Consider the following 7,760-nt stretch of genomic DNA (forward strand, 5'->3'; position numbering starts at 1 on the left):
GAGGCGGGGGCAAGTCACGTCCTGCTGAGTCCTGAACTTTGCTTTACCTACTAGTAATGGAATCAATCAAGGGTAGACTGTGTAGCACACTGGTAGGGGAAGTCAGGGGACTGGGAACATAGCGTGTGTCCTTGCAGAACTTTTCTTATCAGCAGCCTCTGTGGAAGATACTGTCCCACACCTCACCCACCCTAGTGTGACAACAGCGAATCTAGAATATCACTTCTTCTAGTGCAAAAAATATTGCTGTGCTTCTGGAGCTTCCAACATTCTCACTCAAACTTATAATTTTACCATTGTGAATTGCGAGGACACAAATGAATTTGCCTTTGTTAAGCCTCAACACAAGGAAAATGTTTTTAAATATGTACATATGTGCCCAATAAGAAGAATATATTTTGGGATATTCTTTTTCACTTAGACCATAGTGGATGCAATTTCTTTGAAATTTTGAGTTCTAACCGTGGGGCGTGGACTTTGCAAGGGTGGAAGGTAGTCATTGGTTTCCTTTAGAATAGTCTTGTATAAATCCACTGTATCAAGCAAATAGAACTTCCAAGAGGATGCTAGTCTGCCAATCATTCTGTCAGACTTGGACTGGTACCACCTTTGGAGTCCCCACTATTAACCTTGTGGCCAATGAATGTTGCCTTAAAACAGCTTGTACAGCCTGACTGTTTTGCCTTAAATGTTGCCTTAGCCAGCCTTCAGATGAATCCCTGATTTCCACAGCATCATTCTGATGTATCACAATGTCCCCTGCTTACTCCCCCAAATAAAACATAGCAGTTTTAAAAGACCACTGTTGGGGGGTAGGGAAGTAGGGGTATTCTCATTTAAGTGTTACCCCAACCAGCCTACTGTCTGTAGTATTAGTTTTCTGTAAATGCATTAATTTTTTTTAACATATCACCTCAAAAGGGAGCTTTAGTATAAGTCCTATAAATGACAGAAACATACTAAGTACAGTAAATTAAAGATTTGTCTGGGAAACTTGCTACTGTGATACTCATAAAACAAAAATGAAATAATGGTTTTAAAATAATGCATCTGAGCCGGGCGGTGGTGGCGCACGCCTTTAATCCCAGCACTTGGGAGGCAGAGGCAGGCGGATCTCTGTGAGTTCGAGGCCAGCCTGGTCTACAAGAGCTAGTTCCAGGACAGGAACCAAAAGCTACGGAGAAACCCTGTCTCAAAAAATCAAAAAAAAAAAAAATAATAATGCATCTGGCTTATAAAAGGGCAGAAATAAGTCACTCAGCATGAAGCCTAGACCTCTGACAGTCATTCAAAAACAAAAGTCAGTGACTATCCTGACTACCAAGGCTGTCATCACTGCAGTCATCTCCCCAGGGTTTCAGAGAACACCTGCTGCTCATGCTCAGAGTCTTGGGCAAATGGCAGCTATGTTTCCAGATTTCTCCTCTTGCTGCTCTGCCCACACTGGACATCCTTCTCCATAGAGTCAGTCTGGTGCTGAGGCTGAGTCGGTGTCTGAGAGAAGCTCAGCCTATAGTTGAGTCCCAAAGACTAGGATTTAGGGGATTGCGTGACCCATTAGAAGAAGCCTGATAATTTTAGATTCTGTATATTGAGTCATGGCTAATGGCATGTAAATAAGCCATAAGACCTTCAAAGAGAGGATATGCAATATGGATATTGTAGTCCCAGACTTTAGAGCAATTAGAATGGTTTCCTCCATTACAGTCCACCCAGGATGAGTCAGAGGCATGGTTTGCTTTTGTCTCAAGCTATTCTCTTATGTATTCTAGTATGAAAATTCTTAATATGAATAAATTAATGGATATGTGAAAGCTTTGTAGGGCTAAAAGCATCCAGAGACACCTATACTACCATCTGCGTTCTTCCAAATTTTTAGAACTCCAGGTCCTTTCCCAGGATTTTTCTCCTAAGGTCATATAGCTCCACATATGAATCTGTAAACAGCACCTCAAGGAAAAAGCAGTAATACACACTAACTCACAGTTAAGGGGAAAGAGATGTGTCAGCTTTCGCCAGAGTGACACAGAGAAATTAGACATGGTAAGCAACTTTGTGATGTGGTGTGAGGCGTGGGAAATATCTGGTTTTTCTGTCATTTCTGCCAAGTCGCCGTGAAACAGAAAGATTACACTTATATGCAGGTAAGCTTTAGGTGAGCCACCTTCTGTGTTTTCCAAATTCTCTCGAGTCACAAATGCACCTGTGGTCAAACAAAGGATGTGAGAATAATCCATTTGTATCTCTTAGGCTTCGTTGGGAAATCACTGTGTAATCTTCATAAATTGAGTGCCAAGGCTGTTTGCTAGGTCTCACACACCTGTGTGTGTGTGTGTGTGTGTGTGTGTGTGTGTGTCTGTGCCTTGTAACAGCCTTATTGTCCAATCAAGAGGCTAACCCAGATGGTGCTATGTGCATTGAAGTGGGGGTACACTTATTAACACACACTTTAAGACCACATTTTCTGTTGGGATTCATTGTTGCCTGGTTAGAGGTGACAGTCTGCCATAAACCTAGCAGCTTTCTCTCTAACTCAGGAACTCTGGAACTCCCTCATCCAGCAAAGCTTCCTGCTTTTTACCTGCCCTTATCTGGAGGATGTCCCTGGGCCTGGAGGACTGACCTTTCTGAAAGCTGTCTCTAAACCAGATGCCTGATTCATCTTTAGCTTGACCCTTAATACGGATCCCTGCTAAGAAGACTTGTGCTGGAAGCTCTCCTTTAGGACCCTGTTGCTACATACTAAGTCTTGTGATTGGAGCTTGCCACTTAATAAAAATTAGAGTTAATCCCCAGACTCCCCAATTCTATATATTCCTTATATTCTGGAACAAAGTTGAGCTGATTCATCGAAATCTGTCTCCTGTGGGGCGGTCTGTTTGTGCTCATGGGCCGTGTTACAAAACCTTCTATTGCCACTTCTGCCTCCTCCCCCTCTTGACCTGGTGGCCAACAGAGAGAAAACCCCCATAATTTCCTTTGTAGACAAAAGTAAAAGAAAAAACCGAATTCAGACCAGTGTTTACAGAGTAAATCATCTCTGGGAAGTGATTCTAACTCTTCAACATTGGTTTGCTCTGATGAGGAAACACACCTCCCTTGGTTCCTAACCCCTTAGCCCTTCCATCTTTATTTTTGGCTACAGAACAGTCAATCAAAAATTTTGCCTTATGAAAAGGTCATAAGGTCAATTAGGTCATCTTCCTACTGCCTTAAGAAAGATGAATGGCAGCCAAGAACCACAGGGTGAAAGCCAGATGTTGAAGGTTCTGTTACTGGTTTTGATACTGAGTTGTTTGTTATGTAAGGCATCATCCACTCATATCAGGGCTTTAGGTCCCATTGGACAACAAGGAAAGCACTGGGTTGGGTTTGTATGTCTTTGCTCTTGGGCTACCATAACAGTTTATGGGTGTTGGGGTAGTCTTTCTTCCTTCTTTCTTCCCTCTGTCCCTCCCTTTCTCCTTCCTTCCTTCCTTCCTTCCTTCCTTCCTTCCTTCCTTCCTTCCTTCCTTCCTTTATTTCTAGAGACTGGGAATTGAACCTCAAGTTGCCAACAGGTTGGTTTTTCTCTTAGGCCCTCTTCTTTGGCATGCATCAGGGTGTCTCCTTCACGCCATTACTGTGGTGGACCCACCATGCGTGTTTGTCAGTGGTGTCACTTGCATTTCCTAAATTCCTCCTGTGATAACATCCATCAGATTGGATTGGTGTTCACGTTCATTCTCTTAGTTTACTGTTCTAAGTTTTAAGGGGCTTGTGTCTAAATATAGTCACAATGATTTGGGCTGGGGGGGTAGAACTTCAACATATGAATTGTCAGGTATTTACATACCAATTTTTGGTTTTTCCCCCCATAGTAGACTTGAGATGGCCATTCAAGCAGAAGGATCTTATGATTATAACAGTGGCAAGAATAAGAATGAGAGGTAGAAGAAGGAACACGGCCAATGCAGAGTAAAAGCCACCAGCTTTTACTGAGGGTTAATGAATGGAAGCACTGGGAAAGAGTTTGTTTGTCAAAGTAAACTAAGTGGAGAAGAGAAGAACAAGAAACATGGGTACATCAACTCCATCAGTCACCACCTGACCCTTACTTCAGGTGTTGGAGGGTTGTGGATCTCCTAAAGCCAAGACTCATCATGAATACTGTGGTCTTGTTCTACTCAGGGATATCTCTGAAGCAAAGAGGAGTTTTTGGAAGGTGGAAGTCACCCAAGAGCACTGGGTTGCATGATTCCAGAAGGGCATCCACTGACAACATCCGCTCTAGCATTCCAACTCTGAGCCCTACAACAGAGGCTGTAGACATATTTGTATATCATCTTAGAAGAGGGCGTAGAGACCAGGTGACAAAGGTCCCGACAATACTCAGTGCAAATTGTTTGCATTCTGCCTGCATTTTTCAGATCGGCTATCCAAAAATGTGTACCAGGTCAAGAATAGCTATTTAATTCTAGCTCATAGGATGTCTAAATCATTGTATATCAAGGGCAGCTGTTATCTAGGTGATGTGGGAGTCCCCCCTGTATGCTGTGAATATCTTTGGTGAATAAAGAAAATGCCTTGGCCTGTTGATAGGGCAGAACTTAGGTAGGTGGGGGAAACTAAACTGAATGCTGGGAGAAAGAAAGAGGAGTTAGAGAGAAGCCATGTAGCTGTGCCAGAGACAGACACTGGAACTTTAGCCAGTAAGCCAGTAGCAATACACAGACTAATAGAAATGGATTAAATTAATATGTAAGAGTCAGCCAATAAGCTGCTGCTAATGGACCAAGCAGTGATTTTATTAATATAGTTTCTGATTGACTCTTTCTGGAAATAACTAGCAGCCTCCTTCTACATCCAGATGCAGCTTAGGGAAACACACTCCTGCTCACTCATCCTTTATCCCTAACAGTTATTGCCTCTAGCAGACTGTAGGAAAAGTCACTGTGGAGAAGGTCAGCTGCCTCCTTACTGCACAGAGCAATCTTCTTCTCACTCCTACTCCATTGGCAATAGCTGATCTCATATCAGGACTGTTCAGCCATATCACCCCTGTCGGTACAGGGCCTTCCCAGGAGGAATTCTACACAGGCAGAAGAACAGGAAGCTTGACTTCTCCTCTGTCATCCATCCATTGCTTTTTCCTACAACCCCAGGGCTCCTGTTTCCAAATGCCTACCTCCCCTTATAGCTGTACCCTGGTTCCATACAGAACCTATATCCATCCTTCTTAGAGACCCTTAAGATGCAGAGGAGGTCATCAGAAAGACTTGTATGGGAACTTTGATGGGAAGTGGGGGAGGAGATCCCAAGAAAGCATGAGACTACTCCAACTCTTCTATAGTTATGTGTGTGCCTAGACCATTCACAAAGTAGGTTCCCCCAAGATATTTCAGCACATGTGACAATGGGTAAGTATATGGATCTATGGTGACACATGTTTTGTTCAATCTTACCTTTCCTCTTATGCGATTTATTGTCTTGGCCAGGCCCTTAGCCTCGTTTAGCCTCAGGATCCTCTAGGATGAATCATGGGGATTTTTCTGAACACTGCTGTCTTGCACACAGAACACCAAGCACAAGGTTTTCCACACTGCATGCTCTCAAGAAATATTTGGCAAAAGGATGTAAGGATGGGTAGAAATAAAAAATGTAAATAAATAAAATCCCAATGTTAGCGTCAAAACATGGTCATTTGAATAATTAGATACAAAGCATCCAGAATGTTTGCTGTGAGACTGGAGATGTTTGCTGCTGTGCAAACGTGGAAAGATTATACATATTGTGTCTAAAAGTCTCTAGTTTATGTAACTATAATTTGCTTAGAATATGCCTTTTAAATTATATATTCAAGGTTCTGGAACCATTGCAAAGGGCAAGGTTATAAGAGAGACTGAGGAGAATCAAAGTGAAGCACTTTGTTCTGGAGAGGACAGCATTGTCACATGTGTTAACTCCCAGCATGCCTTCACAAGACGTGTGCCAGCTGATGCCAGTCAACACTCTACCATGAAGCAGGAGGGTTAGTGGGGTTTCCACTCCTAACTGAGCATCTCTGGACAGCTGATGGCTTCTGGGGGAGGGAGAGATAGCTTTCTTTAAGGGTATGACTGCAGGGGATAGTGTCATACTTGGTAGTATATGGGCAGCACTGGGCTTGATGGGTTATTTGAAATCAATGACCAGAGCATGAAGTTGAGGGAGTTGAAGATTTGAGTGGCTCTGGGAGGAGCTATAGGAAGAGGTGGGATGAATATGATCAAAACACATGAAGTTCTAATAAAACTAATAAGGTGTGTTTTATAGATGCATAATGTATTTTATACCCATCACCATCTTACCCAGCATGTTTTCCTCACTCAAAAGAAGAGGCTTAAAATCAAAGAGCAGCTCCTTCCATTAGTATCCACTCCTCATCATTTCTCTTCCTCAGCCTCTAGCACCCAGGATGATGTTCTTACCAACAGCATTCAACATTGTGAATAGATTTTTATTTAGTCATTCAATTGGGATAGTTCCACTTTGGGAACAGAATTATTTGTGTAGAAGGTTTTGCATGACTGGCATTTTTGGTTATCTTGAGTATATGCCTAGGCCTGGAGTATTTGCACCCTGTGAGAAAACAGAACATTGAGTTTTTAGAGAACTAACAGGCTGTGTTCCAAAGCATCCAGGTTAGTCTATGACTTGTATTCTCCCTTCACAATACAAGTCTGTATTTCCATGCCAGTACCTAGAGACTCTCATCTCTGCCTTGAGTGAATAGCCGGTGTACCAGACTGTTTGAAATGAGTTCCTCTTATAGGGCATTTAGAAACATCATTAAGAAGAACCTGAGCCACTTTCTTCAATCATTGGCACCTAGTAAAGGAGGCGTTGACAGTGCACTCTCACACTGTACCCCTCTGTGTTGGAGCGTTCACGTGCATTGCAGTCTCCTCTTTCTTATGTCTGTTTTGTCTTCTGTTCACAGGTTGCTTGGGGAAAGGGTTTGTGACTTGGGTGTCTCGGAATCATCTTCCCATCCACAGCAGCTCTCAAGGGCCACACATTTTGGTAACTGTAATGTACATGGAACAATGGATAGACAAATAATTAGAGCCAAGGATTTGGGAAAACGGCATTCATTTACCATAAGGGAATTCTCTATGTAAATGCCTGCTCTGAAACCTAGTGAGTTCCCTGACCTTGGTTGTGTGTGAAGCCAAGCAGACCACTTGGCAGGAATATTGCAAAGCTAACTTAGACTTCACTAAGGAGGCTGGATAAAATTTAAGATCACTATTACAGTTGAGGAATCTTGAAACTGTCAGCTTAGGGAATTAAGAGATATGTTCGGAAGTCCATGATGCGCACCTGTGAGGCTGTGATGGGCTATCACCATTCCTAACCCATGGTGAGGACCCCCAGCCAAAGCCTCGCTCTTCTGCAGGCATCTGCCAGACTTGAGAAAGCTCACAGAGCACTGAGGTGAGAACATGGCAGGGAGAAGAAAGTGAATCAAAAGTCCTTGGAAGAGTTTCTGGCCATCTGTAATCCGAGAGTTGGCTGTGACTGTTCAAATAAAAGAGGTCAAACTGTGGGTGTGTGGGCATTCAGGTTAAGCAGAATAAACAGGGGGTGTAGCTTAGAGACTCACGGAAAGTCCTGGGAGCTTCTGAAAAGAAGGAGGAGTTTTCTGTCATTAAGATTATATAAATGTGTTCAGTGGCCAAGATTTCTGGGTGGATCTCTAGCACATGGGTGGGGCCACTCTATTTTTCTTTATATCA

The sequence above is a fragment of the Chionomys nivalis genome, chromosome 21, assembly GCF_950005125.1.
Source record: "Chionomys nivalis chromosome 21, mChiNiv1.1, whole genome shotgun sequence".
Taxonomy (NCBI): domain Eukaryota; kingdom Metazoa; phylum Chordata; class Mammalia; order Rodentia; family Cricetidae; genus Chionomys; species Chionomys nivalis.